Raw genomic sequence first — 26,224 nt, 5'->3', positions numbered from 1 at the left:
GTCACCCCTTATGCTGCCGTCTAAGTAGGAACACCACTCTACAGCATCTCCAAGTACCTTTCTCCAGCAATGGAGGGTGGGGCACCTCCCCAGACGGCTGCAACCCCACTACCAGTCAGATGTATGAACCTGAATGAGTGGCTTTTTTTTTTCTTAGCCTCCTTTTCTTCCTCTGGAAATAGATAAAGTGATTCTAGGCTTCTAAGTGGCCAGGTATACACAAAGGTAAAGCCACAAAGGGCATCAGAGATCCTAATTTTTGTGATTTCTTATCCAGAATTCACCACAAAAACAAGGAATGACTGAGTAATTAGAAAGAGACTCTAACAGATTATTTTCTGTGTCATTGTGCTTGGCCTCAAAATTAAAGCCATGTATAATTGCAATAGGTCTCTGAGTGTAATAAAGGAGGAAAAAATCAGACCTGCAAGGAGGGGTTGCACTGACACAGAAGAATATCGTGGAATCTTGTTGCAGTGCTCTGTACCAGAGGTGCACAAACAGGCAGACAAAATACAGCTCAGACTTTTTATCTGATTTTGAAAGCTCTTTCTGGATGATGTCAACTGTTCACAGATACCTAGAATCCTGTGTTCTTTGGGTATCTGTATGCAGAACAGAGACAATGACTATACCAAATTATGGATATTACAGGGATCCAGAAAACAGCATGCAGAGATGGAAGCCTGAGGCTGAACCTTGAATAGGGACAGAGAGTGAGGACAGACCAATCCTAGAGAACTCTAGTAGAACAGTCAGAAAGGGCTAGACAAGCAGGGGGCTCACCTGCTGGTGCTGTTCCCTGAACAAGAGAAAGACCTTTTGTATGCCTCAGCAGGACCACCACACTCCTGGCTTCTGGCGACACCAATCTGCAGGAAGCATGTGGCTTTGAGGTGATCAAGCCCACAAAATATACCAGAATGGATGAAAATGAGAAGCATTGTATTATTTGGCTGGAGTGGAGGCATGGGGAATGACCTAGAAAATTCATTTCACAAACCTAAGATTTCATGATGTAAGAGATAGGAACTGTTCTTTGGAAAGGACAAATGTACCTTAAGGCATTGTGACAAAATAAAATAAAATAAAATAATACAATCCATTTTTTAAAAAATGATTATGTGGCTTGGGCCTTCAAAAGGCCAAGGGAGAAAAGACTTGCAATCAAATATTTCAGAAACTGCTCAAAATATCTATTGACAGCGCTCTGTACCTCTACACAATTTTAAGACCTAGAGAGATGGACCACCCTGCACAATATCCTACTTCCAGAGAGGCTCACATCCAATCCAAGATGGATAGACACTGCTTAATGCTGACTTTCATAGTCTTTCTCAGCCACTCATTCAAGAATAAACAGCTCCAACTTTTGATAACATAAGACAAATGCCAATTGAAGGTAAGTGGTCAATGACCCACATCCTACTGAAGCAACCTTTCAGCCAGATGTTAATCAAGCATCTCAAGGCACCTCTGAGATCTGTCAGGATTTCAATTTCAAATGCATTCAAAGTCTTCAGTCTATTCCTCCCTTTCCTCTCTTCTGTCTTATTCTCCCAGTTTATCAGCCACCTTCTAGCTTTACTTTCCCCTCTGTCCAGTTCAATAGTCTCACCAGCACTCCCAACACCCTCTGACTCTCCCAAACTTTGCCAATACACCTCTCCCAGGGGGACCCAGCCAACCGCCCTTTCTGTCCTGCTCTTGAACATGGGTAAAGGTCAGAACACGCTTTCCCACTCCAACAGCTATCAGCACTGTGGGGAAATCTTTTGCTTGTTAGTCAACAATTTTGACTCTCCAAAACTTTTCCACTCTTCTTGAACTCCCTACTGCTCTCACCGCTGCTCCCAGGCAGGGACCTCACTTCCCCTTTGGAGGAAACAGGAGTTACCTCTCCAGGCAACTTCCAGGGTGCTCCATGCCCTCCCTTCTGAAAGCAGGACCCATCCTACACTCACAACCCACTTTCCCACCGAAGGGGCTTTCCTTCTCTTCCCAGAAGAGGTTTTAATGAAAAATAACTCAATGAATGTTAAATACTTAGCACAATGCCTGGTAAGCCATAAATGATGGCTCCATTGCACTCCTCCCTCTACAAATATAATCCCTCCAGTTTCTGGTCTTCTTCTTCTTATCCTTTGTTTTCCACATTCTACTGCCTCCTGAGTTCTCATGGACTCTACTCTTGTCTTTACAGTATCCTCAATCTCATCCTTTCTAGCTAGGCCTTTATTAACATATTCAAGTGATTCTCCTATTTCTGCTCTTGTAATTTGTCATTCCATTTCCCTATTTTCTTTCAAATGTTAAGAGCAGTAACCTCAATCATTCTGCTGCCTTCTACTTCTAAGCTCTGTGCAATGTTGCTCTCTTGCTACTATGCCGCCTTCCCTCACAACTGAAACTATTTTTGTCACATTTACTGATGATCCCCTACGTCTCCATCCCAGTGGCCTCCTTTCAGTCCTCATCCTGCTCAAACTTTTATCTCATTACCTTAGCTTTCAACCTTGCCTCTTTTTTTACTTCATATCTTAAGGTATGGGTGTTGACCTCATCCAGACAGCATCAACCTGGAACATTAATGTAATCTGTGCTCTTCTTCTTCCTTCCTTCAATCTCTATCATCCACCTGCCACCAATTTCCATGACTCTTCTTAACTAACTGCCCCATCTGGATGGTACTTCCCAACTTTTCTTGCCAGAGTTCAAGTCCATCAAATCTCAACCAGAACACTCAGCAGCCCTCTTTATGGGTATCCACCATCGCTTCAGACACTCCTCTGTTTCTGTTCATCGCCCACACTGGTGCCAGAGTTATCTTCCTAGAAATGAATCTGCTCTTCTTATTCTCATGCTGAAAAGAGTTTGTTGCCACATACCTGGACCCTCACAATCTGACTCCACCTCATTGCTCAAGCCTCATCACCTCTCTTGGAAGCACACCCTATGGCCTGACTCAGCAACTCTTCACAAGCACATGAAGTCTCCTACTTCTCCATGTTTCTGCACATGCTATCCCCGTGCCTGAAATATGATTCCACCCTTTTCCATCTGGAACACGCCTACTCACCTTTTAAAACTCAGCTCCAATACAATCTCTTCTGAAAAAGCCTTCTCAGATTCACCTGGACCATTCTGCTCCCTGCCTAGGATCCCATGCTCCTAGCACACTTTTTCCTTCCTCTTTATAGTTACTAACAAGGTATCTTTGATTCTTCTACTTTATGTTTATCTTCCTTCTTTAACTCTGTATCCCCAACACCTACCTTACTTCTTGCTTAGTAAATGTTTATTGCAAAAGCACAACAGAAATAAACAAGGACAGAATAAAACGAGGGTAAGAACACACTACCTCCTGCCACAATTGGTAGAGCTACGATGCTCTCATAGAAAGGAACAGGAGACAAGGACACTTCACCAGTGATCTGGAAAACCTAGATCCCAATCCATCAGCTCCTTTCCATTGCCCACATGAGAATAAAATTCATAAAAAGTGCAAATGTATGGATTCTTCTCTCTCCTGTTTCAGGCTTGCTTGCACAATGTTTTATATTCTGCTCAAATCAGCTGCCCAAACTTGACCACAACGCCATCACTTGGATGCAGAGGAACACACTAAACCAAACTTTCAACGCCTTTATTGAATTCAGCTGTTGCTAAGAGAGATCAGGCTTCAGCTAAAAGAGCCAAAACCCAGCCCTCATGTTACGCACTCGGGTCCATGCAGCATACAGATGTCTTGAGAATTATCATACTTCCAGAGAGAGAAAAGAAGTAGGTAAAATTATTTCTAAACCCATTTTTATAAGCCCTCTAGTTTCATCACCCTCTAAGAAAATAGTCCTGCCATTCCTTCTGACTTATTCCTGCTTTCTGACAAGCAAAAATACATTATTCAGCTTGGGTTGGTCTAACTGCTAAATAAAGCCCTCAGCACAGCCTTATTTACCTGGGTTTGTACTTTCTCAGACAAACAGCAGGGAGCTCATGCATGCAAAAGACCAGGCAGGACCAGAAATTAACATTCTCCATTGACTGTTGCCAACTGAGTTCAAATGGAAGGGATGGTCCCAGCCAAAATGAAGACAGACTCAAAAGACTGATTTATAGGTTTGAATCCTAAGGGACTTGCCTGAGCTCTCTTTTGGAAGTGGTAATCTCCCTCAAATTCTGCTGTAATTTCTTTGCCTTACACAAACTTAACCACTGTTCAAGCTGGAACAGGCTGTGGTGCAGGACTCACCTGGTCAGGATCACCTACAAGGAAAGGAGGAATATCACAGTCATATAGACCAGGTGTAATGCCAACTTTCAGCATTTTAATGACTTAAATGTCAAGACAACTTGCAGTGAATGACATGCCAAAACCTAAAAGAAAGACTAGTAGGTCTCAAGGAAACTGATAGAGTTTACTTTCCTGTTCTAAATTCCTTTAATGTGGTTTACATAGGTATCCCTATTTTAGGGAACCCCTTTGTGTGCCAACTGAAAGGTGGTGCTGATACACCCCCACCTGCAGAAGTAGAGAATTAGTGACAGATGATAAGAAAGACTATGAAAAAAATATGGCACTGAGAATTTAGGATGAAATCTGCATTGGTGTGGAAAATCATAGTATTTAAAAATAAAACATGGATTATAAGTTCTGGCTCTACCACTTACTGCCTGTCTGTTCTTGAGCCTACTGTGTCTATGTATCACTTTCAACAACTACAAAATGAGGATAATATTCATTGTGCATAAGAGTGATAACTCATGATACAAATGACATCTTGGTACAGGTTGAACATCTCTAGTATGAAAAATCCAAAATGCACCAAAATCCACATCATTTTGAGTGCTGATGTAATGCCACAAGTGGGAATTTCCACAACTGACCTCATGTGAAGAATTGCAGTCAAAAACACGGGTGCATTAAAAACATTGTTTAAAATTATCTCCAGGATAGGTGCACAAAATATGTATAATACAAATGAAATTCCTGCTTAGACTTGGTTCTCATCCCCAATATATCTTATTCTGTACTCATATAAGAAAATATTCTGAAATCAAATTTTAAAAAATCTTAAATCCAGAAGATTTCTGATCTCAGGCATTTGGGATAAGGTATACTCAAACTGTAATAAAATAACAATAATGAAGAGTTCAGGAGTGCTTTTGGTCACTGATCACACCCATGAGAGGGCTAATTTTGTCACCCTCACCAAGAAAATGGATGCTTTTGGATACAAACTCTGTATAACCTCTCTACTCCCAAACAAGTTAAGGAACTCACCTTGCAAATTCTCACTGAGCACAACTGAGCAAGAGACACAGGAGACTTCAAATTTGTTGGTACTAAAAGAAATCCTGACCTGGGTTTATCTTTTTCCCCTTCTTCCCAAGATGCATTAAAAAGGTTCTTTGACTTCAAAGCCATGCCAGACAAACTGCCTGAGCCAGATAGCCAAGAAGAAAGAATATGGAGAGAAAAGACACATGGATGTCTGATGAAAGTGGGGGAAGAAAATTGGCTTCCGCTTTCCCTGTAATGGACTGTCAATGCTTCATTTCCGCGGGCCTTTGAACACATATCCACATGGCTCATGTCAATGCTGTCGATCACTCCCCGTGTCAGAGACGAAGATACCTTTTTATAGTCACTGCAGGGAATATTCCCTGGCTACTCAGCCTGTTTAGTTCTGGAGGGAAAGATCCAGCTCTGTAAGGCTACCCCGCAGGAAGAAGAGTCCCTGGCTGAGTCCAGCTGTTCCATCCGTCGCCCCATCTGAAGTCAGAACTGATTGAGCAGCAGTTTCTGTCACTACCCAGTCTAGACACAGCACTCACCAAAACAGCATTCTAGAGGCTGGTAGCAAGGCAAGTATATAAACCCTACATGTAGCAGGAAAAATAACCCATAAACACTCTATGAAGCACAAACATGTGCAGGGTTGAAACAAGCCTTCTGAAGAGTCTTACATTTTTACATCTATCCAACCAACCTTGTCTGATTCATTGGTCCCTCTAACATGCACTGTTGCTTTTTCCCTCCAGAAGAATGGCTATGTGCAAAGCGGCATGCATTTAATTGCTACTAAGTCTCTCAGGATTTCAGGGTGTAAGTCTATGTCTAAACCAATAAACCACGATCCGCTCTGTGTTCTCACCAAGCACGAGATGTACAACTACCTCATTAGGCTTGCTGTCTAAACACTGTCACACCAGCAAAGTAGCCATCAACTTCCTTGATGAGGACAGAAAGTAAGGTAGGGGCTGGCACTGTGGCATAGCAGGTAAAGCCATTGCCTGCAGCACTGGCACCCCCATATGGGCACTGGTTCTAGTCCCAGCTGCTCCACTTCCGATCCAGCTCTCTGCTATGGCCTGGGAAAGCAGTAGAAGATGACTTAAGTGCTTGGGCCCCTGTACCCACATGGGAAACCCGAAAGAAGCTCCTGACTCCTGGCTTCAGCTAAGCACAGCTCTGGCCACTGCAGCCAGTTGGGAAGTGAACTAGTGGATGGAAGACCTCTCTCTCTATCTCTTTCTGCCTCTCCTTCTCTCTCTGTGTAACTCTGCCTTTCAAATATATAAATAAATCTTAAAAAAAAAAAAAAAGTAAGGTGAATGCCCGAACTCGAAGCAGGGTTTCCACTAAAGCCAAGTTCAGCCAAGGCAAACCATTTTTTTTTTCCTAACAATGAGATCTCCAAGGAGAACTGGACCAAGAAGACTCACAATAGCTGGAATCAAACCTTGTGCAAAAAAAAGTCTGAGAAGGGAAAGCTAAGCTCCGCCAGAATTGAGTTAACTGGAGTTGTGCCTGCCAACCAGGCCAGAGAACACGGTTCCTCTCTGGCGTTGGCCCACGCTCATCAATGCAGTGCTTCATAGGCGATTATCAAAGCCCAGGCTGTGTGCCTGCCACTCTCTCGAGGATGCCTTCTTATCTGATTAAACAGAATATTATGCTAAATGTTCAGCCACCCTGGCACTGGCTGTGTGGGTGTGCTGGATAAAATCTTCATGAAAACGCCATCCCGGGGTCATTTGTTTAATTTCAATTCTGCAAAAATGTAAAAATAGAACGAGCCGCCGTGAGGGGTTGAGCTTGACAGCTTCAATGAGAAGCCTCCAAAGCACACAAACCACACCGTTCCTCCGGCTCGCCTGCCTTCTCCGTCTACCAAAAAACAGGGAAGGGAGGAGACCTGGAAGCAAGATGCCGCCTCTACTTATCTTCTGCTCTTTGCCGCTCTGGCCTTTGCTTGCATGCACTCCGTTGCACCTTCCTCTCTTTCCATCTGTTTCCTCTCCCTCCTCCCACTTGGCTCCCACGCTGTCTCTGTTGCCCCGCCCTCCCCTCCATCATTTCGCCAGTGCCATTTCTCTTTTTTTCTCCCTCCCAGGGACGATTCTGCTCCCATGTCTCCAGCGCCCTCACCTGGGCTAACAGCCTTCCCATCAGCAGGTGTGCAAGATCTCACAAACTTCCCCAAGAGTGGCTCTCCCCTCACTCCCACCCCTACCTGTACCCCCACCCCTTCCCCAGGTCCCTGACATGGACAAGGATAGAAAGAAGGGATTTCACAGACCAATTTGATCGCACAGAGATGATCGACCGGGCTGCCTTTCCCACACATCCTTATCCAGCTGAAGACGTTAAGTACTTACTGAGACCAGCAACTCCTGGTGAGCAGCAGGGGAAGGGGGCAGGCAGGTCTGGTTCTGCGTTTTGGACAAATCAGTTTTTATTGTCGTGAATTTTTACCAGCGAGTGTTAAAGTTGCACTCTCTAATCTTGACCCTTGAAGCCCACAGTCACCTCCACGTCACAATCTCAGCTCTGAAAGGGAACACTTCTTTTACCAGAGGCTCCGTAGCTACACAGAAAACCCACAGAGGTGCTGAGCAGAGAGATGCTGCCTGCTTCCTGCCTGCTGGGGTCTCAGGAAGGTCCCGCTATTTGACCTAGTTGCAAACCACAGGACTCGGGTTGTTAATATGACAGTAGTTTGGTTAAGTTGCTGCCTGTGGGGCCAGAGTCATGGTGAAGCAGGTTAAGCCGCTGCCTGACATTCAGGCATCCCGTATGAGCACCTGTTGTAGTCTTGGCTGCTCCCCTTGTGATCTCGCTCCCTGCTAACGCACCTGGGAGAGCAGCAGGAGATGGCTCACTTCTTTGGGTCCCTGCTACCCATGCAGGAGACCCAGCAGGAGTTCCAGCCTCCTGGCTTCAGCCTAGCCCAGCCCCAGCTGTAGTGGGCATTTGAGGACTGAACCAAGGGATGTAAGATCTCTCTCTCTCTCTCTCTCTCCTCTGTAACTCTGCCTTTCAAATAAATATTAAAAGAAATAAAAAAGATGCTGCCTTGGACCCCACATCACATATCAAAGCACCTAGGTTCAAATCCTGCCTCTGCTTCCGATTCCAGCTTCTGGCTAACGTGCACCCTGGGTGGCAGCAGGGTGTCAAGTACTTGGTTCCCTGCCACTTACATGGGACACCTGGGTTGAGCTCCCAGCTCCTGGTTTCAGCCTGGCCCAGCCACAGCTGCTGTGGGTATTTGGGGAGTGAACCAGTAGATGGAAGATGTCTCTCTCTGTCTCTGAGTCTCTCAAATAAATAAAAGCAAGTAAATAAAACCATTTTTAAATATGGCTGATGAAATCAATGCAGCTGAGCTCGCCGACTATGCCTTGGATGCACCCCTGGCCCTTGGTGCCCATGAACAGGACACGTCCTTGGTTCCATGCTGTGGAGCACTGGTGATGTTCTCTTTGAAGATAACGCTTCAGTGTTGTTTTGAGGAAACCCTCAGAGAAAAGGCCTAGATTCATCAATCTCAACTCATTCTAGAAAAGAACTTAAGTTTCTGTATTTATAGCTGACTTCCAGAACCATGCTTATGTCTACTGCCAGGTGTCTCCCCATCTAAAGAACCCTATTTTTTTTTTTTTTGACAGGCAGAGTGGACAGTGAGAGAGACAGAGAGAAAGGTCTTCCTTTTGCCGTTGGTTCACCCTCCAATGGCCGCTGCAGCCAGCGTGCTGTGGCCGGCGCACCGCGCTGATCCGATGGCAGGAGCCAGGTGCTTCTCCTGGTCTCCCATGGGGTGCAGGGCCCAAGCACTTGGGCCATCCTCCACTGCCTTCCCGGGCCACAGCAGAGAGCTGGCCTGGAAGCGGGGTAACTAGGACAGAACCGGTGCCCCGACCGGGACTAGAACCCGGTGTGCTGGCGCCGCAAGGCGGAGGATTAGCCTGGTGAGCCGCGGCGCCGGCTTAAAGAACCCTATTTTCACACACCCCAGTGAGACTTCAGTAAATCAATGTGACCCTCATAAGAGCCTGTGCCTACTCAGGATACCATTTCCTAAAACACTTCTCTTTCCTCTCTCTCTTTGCTGTTTGCACACCTCCTGCCTTTTATAGGCAATGCTCATTCATTATGCAGATTACTCATTATGCAATGGTATTGCACATATCCCTCAAGCACACAGCAGAGCCAATATTGGGGCATGCTGCACAAGCACAAGCCTGAGCCTTAGATCCACCAAAATAAAGGGCATATGGAACCCTAGCAGCTAAAAGATGCATGCGGTGGTTCTGTTTTGCTGTATCAAATCAAGGAACTTATGCATCTATTCATTCGAAGAATGGCTATATATAGGCAGAAAAAGAAATATGGTTCCTGAAGTATCAATCCACAGGTGCCAAAAGGAGAAAGGAAAGAAGGAAAAGATCCTGTGCGAGGTGAAGATTTACAAAAACCAAACCAAGAGTATAAAATGCAGCAGGCACCCCCAAAGAGACAGGGACTCCTGAAGGGGTGGGGGAAGTGGGAAGAGGGACCATTTGTAGCAGAATTGAAAATAGCAGCCCTAAGCCACCAAGAGCTTAGGCCACCTGTGCAGAGAGGGAGCAGAGCAGTGGGAACACCTCTGGAGTGCAGCTGCAGCCCTGAGGCTGGTGACTTCCGTTACAAGTCCCCCTGGTGCAGACGTGTGTGATGGCAGTCAGCAGCGAGCTAATCTGCAAAGACACCAAATGATTGCTATGGCCTGAAAGCAAAGGTTGGCAGGCAGTGGCCGGGACCAATGCCATCTCCTTATAAAGATGTGATTTCATTCAAGGAACATGACCCTTGAATACACCTGAATAAGCAGCCAAACAAGCAACTGGAGAAACTAAAACGGAGCCCAGTCTGGCGAGGTACTGATCACCTATAATGGTTTCTTCCCAGCACTAACACTCAAATCTCCAAAACCAAACAGCTTTTGCGTGTGGGCCGGAGAAACCAGAACTTCCACTTGTCCTTTGGAGACCCTGGATCTCCTGAGCACAAATGATGTCCAGCAGAGCTCTCCACTCAAATTGCAGTTTAAAGATGAGATCTTCTGAGCAAGTTACAAAATAAATAAGGCAAGGGAAGGGGCCTTAGGCAAGCAAGCAGTGGTGAACTCACCATAAACCATCACAGGCAGCTAGAAAGTTCTGAGAAGCAGTGAGGGTGAGATGGATAGTGACATCCGGTATGAGCAAGAGACCCATCTTCAAGGAAGGAACAAAGGTGGGAGGCACAGCCAAAGGGAGTGAACGTTCACCTCACCAAAAGAACAGGTTGCATTGCTCACTCAACAGCCCCATGCCACGTGTTTCCACCGTGTCCTCTAACCTCCCAAATGCTACTAAGTGAAGACAGATTTAACACTAGAAAGTGCAAGTTCCTCTCTGACTACGCCTGGTCCACTGTTGAGCCTCTGAATCAGACAAGGGGCAAAGTGGGACCTTGGGGTAGGGGTTAGGGACTGAAACACATGCTTAACTTATTTCCAACACTCAGCTGCCCGAACCCCTAGAGGGAGGCCCAGCTGAGACGTGCCCCTCCAGAAAAGCCCCCAGGAGGGGGTGTGCCCATGTAGGCGACAGCAGAGTGGCCAGCTCAGCCCCCTACAGGAACTTCTTTGTCCTCACCCAGAGTGGTGGGAGTTTTACATCTGCTGCTGTCATGAAAACATTTCATTATTTTTTTACAAACCTTTTAAAAGATTATTATTTCCTTGGAAAAAACCCTAGGGATCTTCCAAGCATATGTGATCTGTACAGTCCTCCCACTCTGTCCCTCTCCAGTATGGGCCTGGGATGGAGATGTGTTTCACAACTGCTCCAGGTCCAGCAGAAATCATTGCGCCCGGAGGACGCAATCAACCATATGTTCTGTTTCCTGGGAGCACATGCACCCTGCTAAGGGACTTCTGGAAGACTGAGGTTTCCCCAGGCATGAGGTTGGCTGATGGCTGCAAACCACTGGTTTGAGATCTAACAACTTCATCCTAACGGCCACCCTTTCCCACCCCTTCCTCTACTTCGCAAGTGTAGCTCTGTGTCCACTGGAACGGAACCCCATGCACTCCTAGGTCCAAACCAAGAGGTCCTCCCATGGCCGAAGCTTTCACCTGCATTCTAGGAGGGAATTACAAACCGCAGAGCCTCTCCTGAGCCCCACTAGGTACCTTCAGATAAATCCCACCATGTGCACCCGCCAAATCTTAGACTTCTACCACGCAAGGGGAACACGTGTTAAGATGGGTAGGAGCAGCCAGGCAGGGTAATGGCAGCCGGTGCTCCAGCTTAAGACTTTCGCCAGAAAGGTGGAGTGAAGCAGACACAAGCTCCATGCCCTCAACCCTGCCTTCACCCCTTGTCCTGGGCACATCTCCAGTCCTGACTGAGGAAACAAGCCGGCTCAGCTGCCCCCTCCGGAAACACTCCCAGGAGGTAGCCTATCTCTGTGGTTTCCAGGGGACACCAACTCCTAGGTGTCCGCCACCTCAGCCAGCCACATCCATGTTAATAGCTTTACTGCGCCCTCTGCTAACTTTGCTCTTGCCCTGAGAAAATTCGGGTGAGAACAAACAGCACCCCACCCCCACCCCTTCAGGTTTCCACAGCTTCCAGTTTCACCAGGATCCCTCCTCATCACCCCGGCATCCAGGTGTGTCCCTCTCAGGACTCGGGAAGTTCTTACCTGGGTCTGCTGGGGGAGGCGCTCATTGGGCTCACGGGTCGCGGCGCGCCGAGGTCGGCGGTGTCCGGGGCGCACCAGCTGCTGGCTACTGCTCAGCACATCTCCCGCGAGCCTGGCTTTGCAAAGGGGGAGAGCTAGTCCCATCCGGCGGAGGGGAGGAGGAGCTCGCGCCCGGAGCGGCCGGGGTGGGGGGGCCGCAGCCGAGCTCTGGCACCAGTGCCGCGCCGGGCCAGGGCGCAGGGCGCGCGCGGAGCCGGGACGGCGTCGTGCGCCCCGCCGGGGCGGGGGCGGCGGGGCGGGAGGAAGCGGAACTCCCCCGGGCTCCTTGGGCTCCGACGCTCCAGGCTCCGGGGCTAGGCGCTACCGCAGCGCGTCCTCCTGGGCTGTGCACTGCCCCCTCCCCGTGCGGCTGCGTTCCTCGGTGTCGTCCCAGACTCTACCTCTGTGGTTTCCGCTCGCTCTAGCCTCCCGCTCGCCGGCCTCGGGCCCTCTCCCCCGCTCCCCGCCTCCGCCTCCCCTCCCCCTCGGGGTGAGCCCTCTCGCGCTGCCTGGATTCTCCCTGCCGGTGTGGCTCCTCCAACATTGAGCACTGCGGTGGACACACACCAGGCCGTTCCTGTCAAAACCAGCAGCTCTATCAAATCTGACCAGCAACTTTAGTGCAGAAACCCACGCCAGAATCGCCACTGCCTTGCGGGCAGTGGGAGATAGTAGCCCACCTGGACTCCAGTTCACCAAGCTCTGGAAGACGGTGCAGGGAAAGGCAAATGGCGGAGAGGAGCCCAAGGCCACAGGTGACCCGCGGGCTCTTGAGCGCCCGGTGGCTTCCAGGCTATGCAGTGTGGCTTCCAGGCTCAGCAAAATAGGACGGCACCGATGAGCCATGGGGTTCATTTTCTAGAAAAGAAAAGTGAAACTCAGGATCACACAGCTCTTCGAGGGGAAGTGGAGTTATCCCAAGGTCAGGGCATCCAAGTTCCCGCACCTGACAACGCGGTTATCTGGGGCTGGGTGTGCGGGGGTGGGCACAGGAGACGGAGTTGTCCGACTCTGAGCCAGGTGCACCAGTGTCTCTGGGGGTGGCCTGCACACTGATGGAGAAAATAGAACAGGCTGCCTGGCAGGTTAGCACTCTGCCCGCCCGCCCTTCCAGGAAGATGGTGAAGAAGGAAACAGGGAAGGGCCCTGTGCTGACTTGCTGGCCGCCTTTCCCAGGACTGCAGAGGGGGAGTGGACAGAGGCCCTTTGGCTGCAGTCTCCCAGAGGCCCAGCTAACAAGATCTGCTTTGTAACAGGCCCATTTCCCGCTTAGTTTCCACCTTCCTCTCCGGGCTTCCCGGCATTCTGACGACTTACGACACAGACATTTTCATATCACCCACAAAACAGAACAGTTGTCTCCATTTGCTTCTTACGCCTACACTAAAATACGACCTGGCGGTTTGGGCTTATAAATCAGAAGACTTTTCTTGCTGGAAGAATGCGGAGGGGCGTGGCAGTGTTAATTCCTCTCTTGCAGAAGATGTTATTATCGCCTGCAGAATCTTCTCCCTCACAGATACCCTCCCCGGGAGTGTTCCACTGGACTCCTCGGGGCCCAGCTCCCTCCTGCTGGGTGCTTCCTGTGCTTTGCTTGCTCTCACACACGATCTTTTGGAAAGTCATGGTACCTTCAGTGAAATCCTCTCCAGGGTGGTACAGGTGGTGGGTTAAGCTGCCACTTGCAGCACTGGCAGCCCATCCTGGCCGCTCCACTCCTTATTCAGCTCCCTGATAATGCACCTGAGAAAAAAGCAAAAGATGACCCAAACATTTGAGTCCCTGCCACCCACGTGGGAGACCGGGAAGGAATTCCAGGTTCCTGGCTTTGGCCTGGCCCAACCCTATCTGTTGGAAGCATTTGGGGAGTGAATCAGCAGGTGGAAGATATCTCTCTCTTTCTCTCTCCCTCCCTCTCTCTGTAACTCTGCCTTTCAAATAAATAAATGAATATTAGGGAAAAAAATCCTCCCTGGAGTTGTACTGTAAACCAAAAAGAGTTGCTTTGGAAAAGGTGGCCTTTGAGAAGCAGGTTGCAGAGTAAGGGTTTGAACTTTGCAGGAAAAATGAGAACGTCTACCTATATAATCTGCCTTTCTCTTTTTTTTTTTTTTCTTGACAGGCAGAGTGGACAGTGAGAGAGAGAGAGAGAGACAGAGAGAAAGGTCTTCCTTTTCCGTTGGTTCACCCCCCAATGGCCACTGCGGCCAGCTCACCGCACTGATCCGAAGCCAGGAGCCAGGTGCTTCTCCTGGTCTCTCACGCAGGTGCAGGGCCCAAGCACTTGGGCCATCCTCCACTGCCTTCCCGGGCCACAATAGAGAGCTGGACTGGAAGAGGAGCAACCGGGACAGCACCGGCGCCCCAAGCGGGACTAGAACCCAGGGTGCCGGTGCCGCAGGCAGAGGAATAGCCTAGTGAGCCAGGGCGCCGGCCCTCCAGGCCTTTTTATAGCTCAGTGACTTTATGACTATGGCCAGAACTATAGCACATGGCCAGCGCCGCGGCTCACTAGGCTAATCTTCTGCCTGCGGCACCGGCACCCCCGGTTCTAGTCCCAGTTGGGGGGCCGGTTCTGTCCTGGTTGCTCCTCTTCCAGTCCAGCTCTCTGCTGTGGCCAGGGAGTGCAGTGGAGGATGGCCCAAGTGCTTGGGTCCTGCACCCGCATGGGAGACCAGGGGGAGGCACATAGCTCCTGGTTTCGGATCGGCACAGTGTGCCAGCCTTAGCGGCCTTTTAGGAGGTGAACCAATGGAAGGAAGACCTTTCTCTCTCTCACTAACTCTGCCTGTCAAAAAAAAAAAAAAAAAAAAAAAAACAACTATAGCACATGATGAAAGATTTAAACACTTGGGTAATGCATGCTCAGATTCTGGGAATTTAAAGTTAAAACATCCCAGATATGTTAGTTCCAACCCGTTCATCACCAGTGGAAGTGTGATTCTGAGCAAGTTACTTAACTTTCCTAATCCTCATGGGGTTGCAAGGTTAAAATGAAATCTATAAAGTATCTGGCACATAGTAAATGGCATGTATATGTGTGTGTTATTTGCCTTCCTGCTCTTTCTAAGCTGCTCAAAATTTACTTCTGCCTGGAAGCTTTCCCACTACACCTCAGTCACTTGATCCCATTCATCCTTTACTTAAGATCCTGTTATACCAGTTTGCTTCATTTATGTGGATTTATACCTTTTCCACATTCCCTCCTTTATTTGACAAAAATTTATTAAACACTTATTATGTACTGAGAGACACTATACCCTAACACACATGTATTTTTCTTGAAATCTAGTTTTAAATTCCCAGAATCTAGGCAGGTGTTTTCCAGGGGTTTTCAACCTTTCATTATCTCTTTCAGATGTTGCCATCGTCATAGATTCATTGAGCTAAAAGGAGGCCAGGAGATTACATCGGTCAGCCTTCTCGTTTTGCAGCCCAGAGAGGATAGTTGACCTATACGCGTGAATAAAGCTGGGGTGGTGCTAGTGTCTTGCCTCCTTAGCCAGTGTTCTTTGAACTATGCGAATGTTTCTTGACATCTGCTCCACGCAACCCTAGTTCCCTGCAGTATTAATAGATGGCATTCCAACAAAGGGTTTTATGGTCAGATGTATTTGGAACATAATGAGTTCAGGACAGTAAACCACACATGTTTCATTTTGGGTTTTTTGTTTGTTTCCTTGCTTTTTATTGCAAGACTGTTTGGAACCTTTATTATGTTTATGAGTGTTGTGATTTTGCCAAGAGAGGCATCTACCATGCCTCAGTTGTGAAACGCATTCACTCAGGAGATCCTTTCTCACAGAGCACTTTAGGAAACTACTGATCTGAGACACAAATTTAGGGACAACTACGCTGCACCCTGGAAATTCAACCAAACAGTGTGACTTCTCAGTTTGCATGACGTCCAGAGAGGAGACTAGAGCTGCCGCATCTTCAGCTCTGGGGCAGTCCTGCTTCCAGGTCTAGGAAATCGTCCAGCAGATGCATCCTCAGATCAAAGGGGAACAGGTCACCTGGATCTTCCCCAAGTTCCCCTCTTGGCAAGAACAGGCAAGAGGTGGCTTCATTCTAAGACCCCTGATGGACAAACTCATACTGGCTGTGGATGGATAGCTTTTCCTTCCCTTCCCTGCATTGGTCCAGGGCACATTTTCAAACTGCTTGGGCTGTAATGGTTAATACCCACCCTCCTTTTTTTTTTTTTTTTTTTTTTTTTTTTTTTTTTTTTTTTTTTGTAGGGCATGCCTTTCTATGTGCTAATCTCCTCTCTGTTTCTCACTAAATGTAGGTTATGGGACAAGTTGTTTAATCTGTTAAGACTCGGTTCTCTCATTTGTAAACTCAGCATAATAACACTCACTAAAAATATTATTGTATTCAAACCCCTGGCACAGGGTAAGCACCCAAACTCTAGTGATATTACAAAGATTGATAATAGTAGCTGTAGTAGGATCATCAGAGCACATAGATGCTAACATGTAGCCTGATGATACAGCAGTTTTACTGAACCCACAAGCTCAGAGGACCCTGCCTCTCCCTCTCTCCCTATGCAGTGTTAAGCTGTTACAGACATACCAACAACTGCTGCCTTCCCCCCAAGCTGGGAGAAAATGAATAATAGGTACTTTTGAGCACACTCAGAAATGAGCAAAAAGAACATTGATCACTTATGTAAATAAAAATCTTCCTGGGGCCAGCTCTCTGGTGTGGTAGGCTAAGCCTCTGCCTATGGTGCTGGCATCCCATACGGCACTGTTTCATGTCCTGGGCACTTCTCTTCAGATTCAGCCCTCCACTATGCCCTGGGAAGGTACCAGCGTGGGAGACCTGGCGGAAGCTCCTGGCTCCTGGCTTCAGATTGGCTCAGCTCTGGCCATTGTGACCATTTGGATGGAAGCCCTTTCTCTCTGTCTCACCTTCTATGTCTGTAACTCTACCTCTCAAATAAATAAATAATCTCCCTTTAACTGAGCAGATACTGAGTAGCAAGGGCTGTTCCAGGTGATTTCTATTAACTATCTTTCTATCTATCTATCTATCTATCTATATATCTATCATCTATCTATTTGAAGAAAGAAGTATTCACATCCTCATTTTGAAAATTAAAAAAAAAAAGCTAAGGTTCAGGAGGCTTTTGGAAAGGACAAAATAAAGAAGTACCAGCTCCCCATAGCCACTTCGATCCAAGGCTGGTGTAGGCAATCTGTGGGCTACACCATGCTTTATGGGCCAGCATGGTGTCTGGGAACCTTTCTCTCTTTATGGGGGCAATTCTGGAGCAGATGTTAATTAATGCCCAATTAAGTAAGAAATGCAGCCATTTCTTCTTCTTCTCCTTCTCCTTCTCCTTCTCCTTCTCCTTCTCCTTCTCCTTCTCCTTCTCCTTCTCCTTCTCCTTCTCCTTCTCCTTCTCCTTCTCCTTCTCCTTCTCCTTCTCCTTCTCCTTCTCCTTCTCCTTCTCCTCCTCCTCCTCCTCCTCCTCCTCCTCCTCCTCCTCCTCCTCCTCCTCCTCCTCTTCCTTGTCACTCGTCTCCTCCAAGGTCCTACTCGCTGGGCCCCTTGCCTGTTCAGCCTAGAACGTGTGAAAGTCCCAGGACTCCCTGAGCCCACCAGAAGAGAAACATGATGTCACCAATTAGAGGAGACAGTTTGTATAAACAGAGAAATAAAGACATCATTTTCTTCCTCCCACTAGAAAGAACCCAGGAATGTGGACTCAGGACAGGGAGTGAATGTCTCCCCTTTCCCTGTAACATCTTAAATTTCCTCTTGGACTCTTCCACACGACCTTGTCTTTCATCCCCAGCAAGGAAGCCACATCTGGGGTGAAGCTATGACTCCTTCCAAACCACGTGTGTGAGATTAATGGTGGCTCGTTCTGTCTGGCCCCTTCTCAGTGGGGCCGAGTCAAAGCACCAGGTGCCCTGGGGTGGCAGCCTTAGGACAAGAAAGGGGCTGACTTTACCCCTTCTGGAAGGTCAACCATGGCTGACCCCAATCCTGGACACAAAACACAACCAGGCTATTTTTTATTAAGGGGATTTGGAGAAAAACCAAGCTAATAAGAGAGAAGAAGCAAGGGGGAAGAAGACAGCAAAGCTTCATTATTTCCCTGGGCAAAATATAACAAGAAGCTTCTGGAAGAAAAATGATACCTGTGCAGCTGAGATGGGACACAGGACAAAAACACCCAAAGGTCCATATTAGCCTGTCAGAGGATTCCACTGGGTCTCTCTCCATCAGAAATATCTGTTATGTATATGTGTGGATATGTATGTACGTATCAAGGGGTTGGGGTTGGGTAAAATACCAGCATTTCTTAGCAACTACCACGACACATCAGCTATTGTACTGAGTGCTGTCAACATAAGAACTCCTGCAATAATCCTGTGAGGTTAATTATCCCTGCTTTGTAGACAGGAGTGTGGAGTCTTAACCAAGGTTGAATGACTGGCCCAAAGCCACAAAGATATGAAGTGCAGGATGTAAGATTGTAATCCTTTATCTGTGACAGATAATAATCCCAACTCTCTTAGAGTCAAATACAGCATTTCAAACACCCGTGTGTTGTACAGCAGATAATCTTTTGGAATAGAGTAGATGCCTCTCCCAGTTTGTGCATCAAGAAACTGAGCTCAGAAAGGAGAGGTAACTTCACCAAGATCAAACAGGCAGACGACGAGAACTGGGTTTTGAACGGAGGGCTTCTGCCACCCCATGACTCCAGCACACTCATCATTTCCCAGACTTCGAGAGCCGTATGCCCTCAAGAATCAGCGAACACGTCACTCCTTAGAGAACAGCCCTGATAAATCCCCAAGGCCAACCCCGTCATCAAAAAGGTCAAACGCTGGGGGAGAAGCCGCAGAACAGCCGGAGAAGTCCCTGGGATTTCCAGCCACTGGACAAGGGTTTTCAGAAGCTCGGCTCTCTCTGCCTGTGTCTCTCACAGACCTTCAGAGCAGAAGTTCAGCGTCTGTGCGCGTGGAGAAAATTAGTAACAACATCCTTGTTCTAACAGTAAACACTTGTAATCGCGCACACACATTCCAGGCGCTGTTAGAAGTGCTTCCCATTGTTCATTTACTCCTGAGTCAGCCTATGTAGAAGGCACTCTTACATCGCTATTCCGTACATGAGGAAGTGAAGCACAGAGAGGTGAGGTGATGTGTCCAGGGTGACACAGCCAGAGAAGGCACAGCTGGGATTTCTACCCAGGGAGCCAGATGCCAGCGTCCAAGGGCAAAAGGGCTCCTGAGGCCAGCACCTGGGTCTGAGAGGAGAATGCTTTGGGACCATCATCCACCTCCCCCCAGATGGCCTTTGCCCGGGACACTCGGCTAATTCCCTCTCCCTGCCAGTGTCACCAGCTGCCCCTTGTCAGCCTGGCACAAAGGGAGCCCAGATTGGCTGGGGGAGGGGCGGCAGAGCCTTGCCAAGCAGGGAACTTCTCATCCCCTCCCCCTTCTGCAGGGAGTGCCCATCTGGCCTGTAGCAGCAGTTTGTGCTTCGAAAAGCCTGCTTTCAAGGGAAGGCAATGGGATTCAGTCCCCTGGGGCATGTCTGTTAATCCAATCAGGGGCGTTTTCCCTGATGGTGGGCGTCAGCTTTGCCAGGAGCCCAGCCAGAGAGGAAGGGGGCAGGGATTTCAGGGTGACTTCTGTCCTCCTCTTTCCCTCAGTGAGTGTTGGGGCCCACTGTGGATGAAACAGAGACAGAGGAATATGGGCCGGTATGGGAGAAAAGTGGCAGCTTGGAGTGGCGGGTAATGCGAGCCCAGAGCTCAGAGGCCCAAGCTCCTGTGCCAAGTTCACTGGGAACAAGAGAATATGACTTCCCTTACCTAGGCCTTGATTTTCTCCTCCATAAAATGGGAGAGTTGGATGAGATGGACCCCGTGAGGTCCCTTCCATATTGTGTGAATACAGCCACCTCTCCCAGGAGGGAACGGGGGAAGAGCCTGACGTGGCTCTGTGTGCCCTCTGCCCCTCCTGCGGGACATCTCATGACTCCGATATGCAGAACTCCCATTCTCTAGGCCAGCACCCATTGACACCGTGTGTGCAGGCTGCTGGCCCTGGAGGGGTGACTCTAGCGCTCCCACTTTTCTCGAAGCAGCTCTCTGGATACTAAGAGGTGGCATGTCTCAGGCTTACGGATGCTTTCCACTGAGCTTCACTTGCTGCAAATCTTAGGGTTGAGTCTTTTTTGCTTTCTAACTTTGCCTCCTTTTTTGGCCCTTATGAGAAAAATCAATCCAAAGAAAACTTACTGGGTGCCAGGCAATCAGCTAGTCAAAAATATGACTAATAAGCTTTACAGCATGATGGGTCTCGCAGAGAAAAATCCACTGGACCCCACAAGCTAGTCAAGCTCCAGCCATGAGGGGGAGTGGCTACTGAGAAAAGCAGTGGGCTCTTCCTGGCTCCAATTTCCCCAGCCTAAAAGAAATAAGACGAGGCTGAAAAGAAACCAGGTCAGATCACACAAGGAGAAAGTAGCACCAGCAAGCCAATATGGTATCGCGGGTTGTACCTTATAAATCTTGGGGAAGAGTGCTTATTCTTGATTAGTGGTTTTGTACTGCACTAAGTATAGCACCAGAGGCCAACAAGCCATCCACGAAAACTGAGTAGTGACGGCTGACGATGAAATGCTCATTCCCTGCCACCAGATCCTCCCCTTCATGTTGGCAGCCATCAGAACAGGAGATCAGCAGCAGGACATTCCAAACAAGGGTCTCAGACTCCGAAGTTAAGTCTGCTGCCATGGAAATGGCCTGTGTTTGGGGACAGACCCAGCAGCAGATAATGCAAAAGAGCCCATCTAGGCAGATGGCACATGACATCTGGAGAGGATGGTGACAGGCGCTAGGCAGTGGTCCAAGTGGGAGGTCCCCAGACGGGAGACGCTCTGGAGGCAGTTGACAATGGCACAGGCAATGTGGGGATATGCAGTTGGCCACAGGGAGCTCTGAACAGGAGTCTGACCTCTGGCTCCCACTCCTGAAAGGACTCGTGAGACTCGACAGGGCTTCTGTCCCAGAGGAGCTGTGTGTGGAACAGGCTATGAAGTCAGAACTATTTACAGTTGAGAAGGCAGAGGACCATGGTCATACCACCAGCGTGCCGCGGAGCTGGGATACAAGCCCAAGGAGCCAGAGTCCAGATCCTGGGTACCTCATGCTTTACTTCCTCCTGGACCTAGACCTGCATGTTTGGGCAGTTAAGGGAGCTAAAGGGAACCCGAGGGGTTATTACAGAGTCAACCCCAGAAAATGTTCACCAACCCACCATCAACTACCATGGGAAGAGCCTCTTCTGTGGGTCCTAAAAGGAGATACTACAGACAGGGAAGGCACACCATATGAACCAGAAAAGCAAACTCCCATGAAGAGCCCCTAAGGAGAGCCCCAGTCACTCCAAAGCAGCTCAAGTGCCCAGGCCCCGACAGTTCCACTGCAGAGCACTGACGTAACACACCCAGTGCGGTCCCAGACCCACAATCTGCAATCCTGAGGAATCGTGGGGAAGGGAAGGAAAGCAGAATTTGGAGAACCTTTAGCAAAGCAGCAGGATAGATGATTAAATGCATTACTTAACTCTACCAAAGGAGAACCCACTTGGAATCCCTGGGAGCCAGCCATGCCAACATAGATCAACTTACTGTTTGGACATACTTCCTGTGGAAATCAAAATACACTTATAAGCCAGCGCCACAGCTCACTAGGCTAATTCTCCGCCTTGCGGCGCCAGAACACCGGGTTCTAGTCCCGGTCGGGGCGCCGGATTCTGTCCCGGTTGCCCCTCTTCCAGGCCAGCTCTCTGCTATGGCCTGGGAGTGCAGTGGAGGATGGCCCAAGTGCTTGGGCCCTGCACCCCATATGGGAGACCAGGAGAAGTACCTGGCTCCTGCCATGGGATCAGCGCGGTGTGCAGGCCGCAGCGCGCAGGCCATGGCAGCCATTGGAGGGTGAACCAATGGCAAAGGAAGACCTTTCTCTCTGTCTTCTCTCTCACTGTCCACTCTGCCTGTCAAAAAAAAAAAAAAAAAAAAAAAACCACTTATAAAGTCCTTGTGTGCATCTCTCATTCATTCAACAAACGTTAGTGAAAAGTGTGCAATGTGGAATACATTAGTTCACAAAACAATTTAAAATGTTTTCTCTCAATCTATTGAGAAGAATCAGAAAATATGTAATCAAACAATATTTCAGATGAGGGTAAGTGCTAGGAAAAAAAAACCAAAGCGTAGCAATGGGCCAGAGAATGATTGTGAGTGAGGGGCTTCTTGAGCCAAGTTGGCAGGGAAGCTTCCAAAGGCATTTGAGCCAAGACCAGGGTAGAGAGAAGGAGCCAAGCCAAGGGGAAAATTGTTCCAGGAAAAGGAAATAGTAAGTACCAAATTCAAAATAGTTGGGCAAGTATGGCAAGTGCTTTGGTTTGAATATGGTTTGCCCCCTCTGAAATTCTTGTCAAAATTTGATTGCCATTTTGGTGGTCTTGGGAGGTGGGCCCTAGTGGGAGATTTTGGGTCATGGGAGTACAGCCTCCGTGAAGGAATGAATGCCTTTGTTGCTTGAATAAGTTCTTGCTCTCCCTAGTCTGGATTAGTTGCTCAAGATTGGGTTGTGCTAAAGGGAGTGTGGCATCAAGGTTCTCCTAACCTGTGTGTACAAACGCTGTTGCAGGGGGGATTGCAGCATCCAGCGAGCATTTATGGGTCTCTGGCCTGCTTCACCGTGCTCATAGTCTAAATGGGTTTTGAATCATTCAATGGTTTCTAAGCTATAAATTTGGTTGGTATATTAGCCTGCCTTTTGTTACTGTAGCGAAATACCTGAGGATGAGAATTTATGAACAAAAGGTCTACTTAGCTCACAGCTTCAGAGATTCAAGGCATGGCAGTGGCATCATGGTAGATGGATAGCATCATAATGCTGGGACCGCGTGTGGGAACAAGAGAGCTCATTACAAGATGGAAAACCAGAGAGCTGGGTGACGCCCGGCATGCTTTTCTTTTAACAGTTACCCTCTGTGAGAATGAGGGATCTCAAAATAACTACCACAATCCTTTATTTATTTATTTATTTATTTATTTTAAAGATTTATTTATTTATTTGAAAGTCAGAGTTACACAGAGAGAGGAGAGGGGGAGAGAGATACAGAGAAAGAGAGAGAGATACAGAGAAAGAGAGAGAGAGGTCTTCCATCTGATGGTTCACTCCCCAATTGGCTGCAATGGCAGGAACTGCGCTGATCTGAAGCCAAGAGCCAGGAGCTTCCTCCGGGTCTCCCACGTGGGTGCAGGGGTCTAAGGACTTGGGCCACCTTCCACTGCTTTCCAGGCCACAGCAGAGAGCTGAATAGGAAGTGGAGCAGCTGGATCTCGAACCGGTGCCCATATGGGATGCCAGCGCTTCAGGCCAGGGCTTTAACCCGCCGCGCCACAGCACCGGCCCCAGGGGCTTCTTTGCATTTTCAATATGCCTGTGAAACAGAGCTAGAACTGGGAAGGAAACTTTTTGTGAAATCTAAAGATTATAGAAGTAACCCTGCTAAGGCCAAGGGACTGATTTCTAATTTCATCAAAGGACAAATTACTGAGTCTCCAGTAGGAACCAATTTCTCTTGCTGAGGATGTGGCACACTTTACACGCCCTGAAGGAGCCGTTTACTCTGGAGACTGAGAGTCGTGCAGGATAATAATCCCAGCAGACAAATGGGAGGAGACAGCCATGATAAATATCCCTGCTGAAGGAACACAAAGGCAGTCCAAGCATGGGGCCTCTCTGGGGCAGCAGCCACTTAATAATAAAGGCAGTGATAACATGATTTCTCGGCTGGGCTGCAGACGCATCTTTTAGTTACAGGTGTCAAAGCCCACGTGTCTGGCCCTTGCTTTGCGACTAGAGTTTAGTATGCCGTTGGCGTCTGCTCCCAGCACCAGACGTGTTTCTCTGATGCCAAAAACACAATGCTTGCCCTCTCTGAAATCTCAAAGTCTCCTACTCCCAGGGCCTCTTTTCTTCTCAATTTTCTCTGAACCCAAGATTGCCAGCTAGGTCTCTTTGCTACACAGAGAAAGGAAATAATTGTACCTGTGTTCTCTGAACTATTTTTATATGATTTATCTTGTCTTCATTTTGTTTGAAAGAGGAACAGAGAGAAGGAGAGAGACTGAGACAGAGAGACAGATGGAGAAAGATCTTCCATCTGCTGGTCCACTCCCCAAATGCATGCAACAGGTAGGACACGACCAAGCTGAAACCAGGATCCTGGAATCCAATCCAGGTCTCTCTCATGTGGCTGGCAGAGATCCAAGTATTTGAGCTATAACCTGCTGCCTTCCAGGGTGTGCGTTAGCAGGAAGCTGGAACAGAAACAGAGCAGCTAAGACTTGCACCACACACTCTGACTTGGGATGCAGGTGGCACAAACAGCAACTTAATAGTAGTAACGTATGCCCCCCTCGACTGAACTATTTTTTTTTAAATTTATTTAACAGATGAGTTAAACAGTGAGACAGAGAGACAGAGAGAAAGGTCTTCCTTCCGTTGGTTCACCCCCCAAATGGCCACTATGGCCAGAGCTACGCTGATCCGAAGCCAGGAGCCAGGTCCTTCTGCCTGGTATCCCACACGGTGCAGGTGCCCAAGCACTTGGGCCATCCTCCACTGCCTTCCCAGGCCACAGCAGAGAGCTGGACTGGAAAGGAACAACTGGGACTAGAACCGGCGCCCATATGGGATGCCGGCACCGCAGGTGGAGGATTAACCAAGTGAGCCACGGCACAAGCCCCTCAACTGAACTACTAAGCCCTGTGCTACATGTTGGACATGATTATAAAAAGAATAATGATTGCACAAAACAGATTGATTTTTAATTAATTAATGAATCTTTATTTAAGAGACAGTGAGTGCAAGAGAGGGATGGGGGAGACCTCCTATTTGCTGGTTAAATCCCCAGATACCAAGGAGCTGGGAACTCATTCTACTCACATATGAGTGACAGGGACCCACTACTCATCATCCACTGCCCGCCAGATACACATTAGCAGAAAGTTAGACACAGGAATGGAGTTAACCCCATACCTAACCCTACCCCTAACCCCAACCCAGGCTCTCGCTGATATGAGATGCAGGCATTCCAAGCAGCATCTTTTTTTGTTTGTTTGTTTTTAAGATTTTGTTTATTTATTTGAGAGGTGAAGTTACAGAGAGAGGGAGAGACAGAGAGAGAAAGGTCTTCTATCCACTGGTTTACTCCCCATATGGCCACAATGGCCAGAGCTGAGCTGGTCCAAAGCCAGGAGCCAGGAGCATCTTCTGAGTCTCTCACATGGGTGCAGGGGCCCAAGGACTTGGTCTGTCTTCTACTGCTTTCCCAGGCCATAGCAGAGAGCTGGATCAGAAGAGGAGCAGCCCAGACGAGAACCAGCACTCATATGGGATGCTGGCGCTACAGACGGAGGCTTAGCCCATTATTGCCATGGTACTGGCCCCCCAAGCACCATCTTAATTGCTGCATCAACCACCTACATTACTGCTTTCTTTTTCATTGAGTTCCATTTGTTGATCACAAGCCTCAAGAGCTTCAAGCAGAAGTGAGAAAGCTCCCTCAAGGAATTTGCAGTCTAACAGGAAGGCTGAGAAGAGCACAGGATAATTGAAGCAAAGAGTGAATTTAATGAAAGCAAGAGATTCTATGGGCTGCAAGGGTCATATATGAATTGGAACACTTTAGGTTACAAGTGTTAACAATCCAAGTTTAAGAAGAAAAGGAACTTTATAGTTCCCACAACTACAAAGACTAGAGCCGCAGCAGGATCTAAGACCTCAAATAATGACATTTTGAATCCATTGTTTCCCATGTCTCGGCTTAGAATTCCTCTTACACCTTCATTACATCAAAAAATTTCTGCCAGAGCTCTAAGCCTACAGCCTCCACGTTAACAATTCCATGGGGGGAGAGCCTTCTTTTCCCAATAATTCCAATAAATTTATTTTTTTTAAAGATTTTATTTATTTATTTGAAAGTCAGAGTTACACAGAGAGAGAAGGAGAGGCAGAGAGAGAAAGGTCTTCCATCTGCTGGTTCACTCTCCAATTGGCCTCGATGCCGGAGCTGCGCCGATCCGAAGTCAGGAGCCAGGAGCTTC

At 48.1% G+C, this 26,224-nt stretch overlaps 1 protein-coding gene across 1 annotated transcript in view; it reads right to left on the bottom strand.

The window, feature by feature from the left end:
• The window catches only part of GRAMD1B (GRAM domain containing 1B), a 272,813-nt gene extending 260,677 nt beyond the window's left edge, over positions 1–12,136 (bottom strand). The window contains exon 1 of the mRNA XM_070047529.1: positions 12,023–12,136. The gene's annotated coding sequence lies outside the window, so the exon portion shown is untranslated. The remainder of the gene's footprint in view (positions 1–12,022) is intronic.
• Positions 12,137–26,224: the final 14,088 nt, after the last annotated feature.

The sequence above is a fragment of the Oryctolagus cuniculus genome, chromosome 1 (genome assembly GCF_964237555.1).
Source record: "Oryctolagus cuniculus chromosome 1, mOryCun1.1, whole genome shotgun sequence".
Classification (NCBI taxonomy): Eukaryota; Metazoa; Chordata; class Mammalia; order Lagomorpha; family Leporidae; genus Oryctolagus; species Oryctolagus cuniculus.
This window is presented reverse-complemented; position numbering and strand designations above follow the sequence as displayed.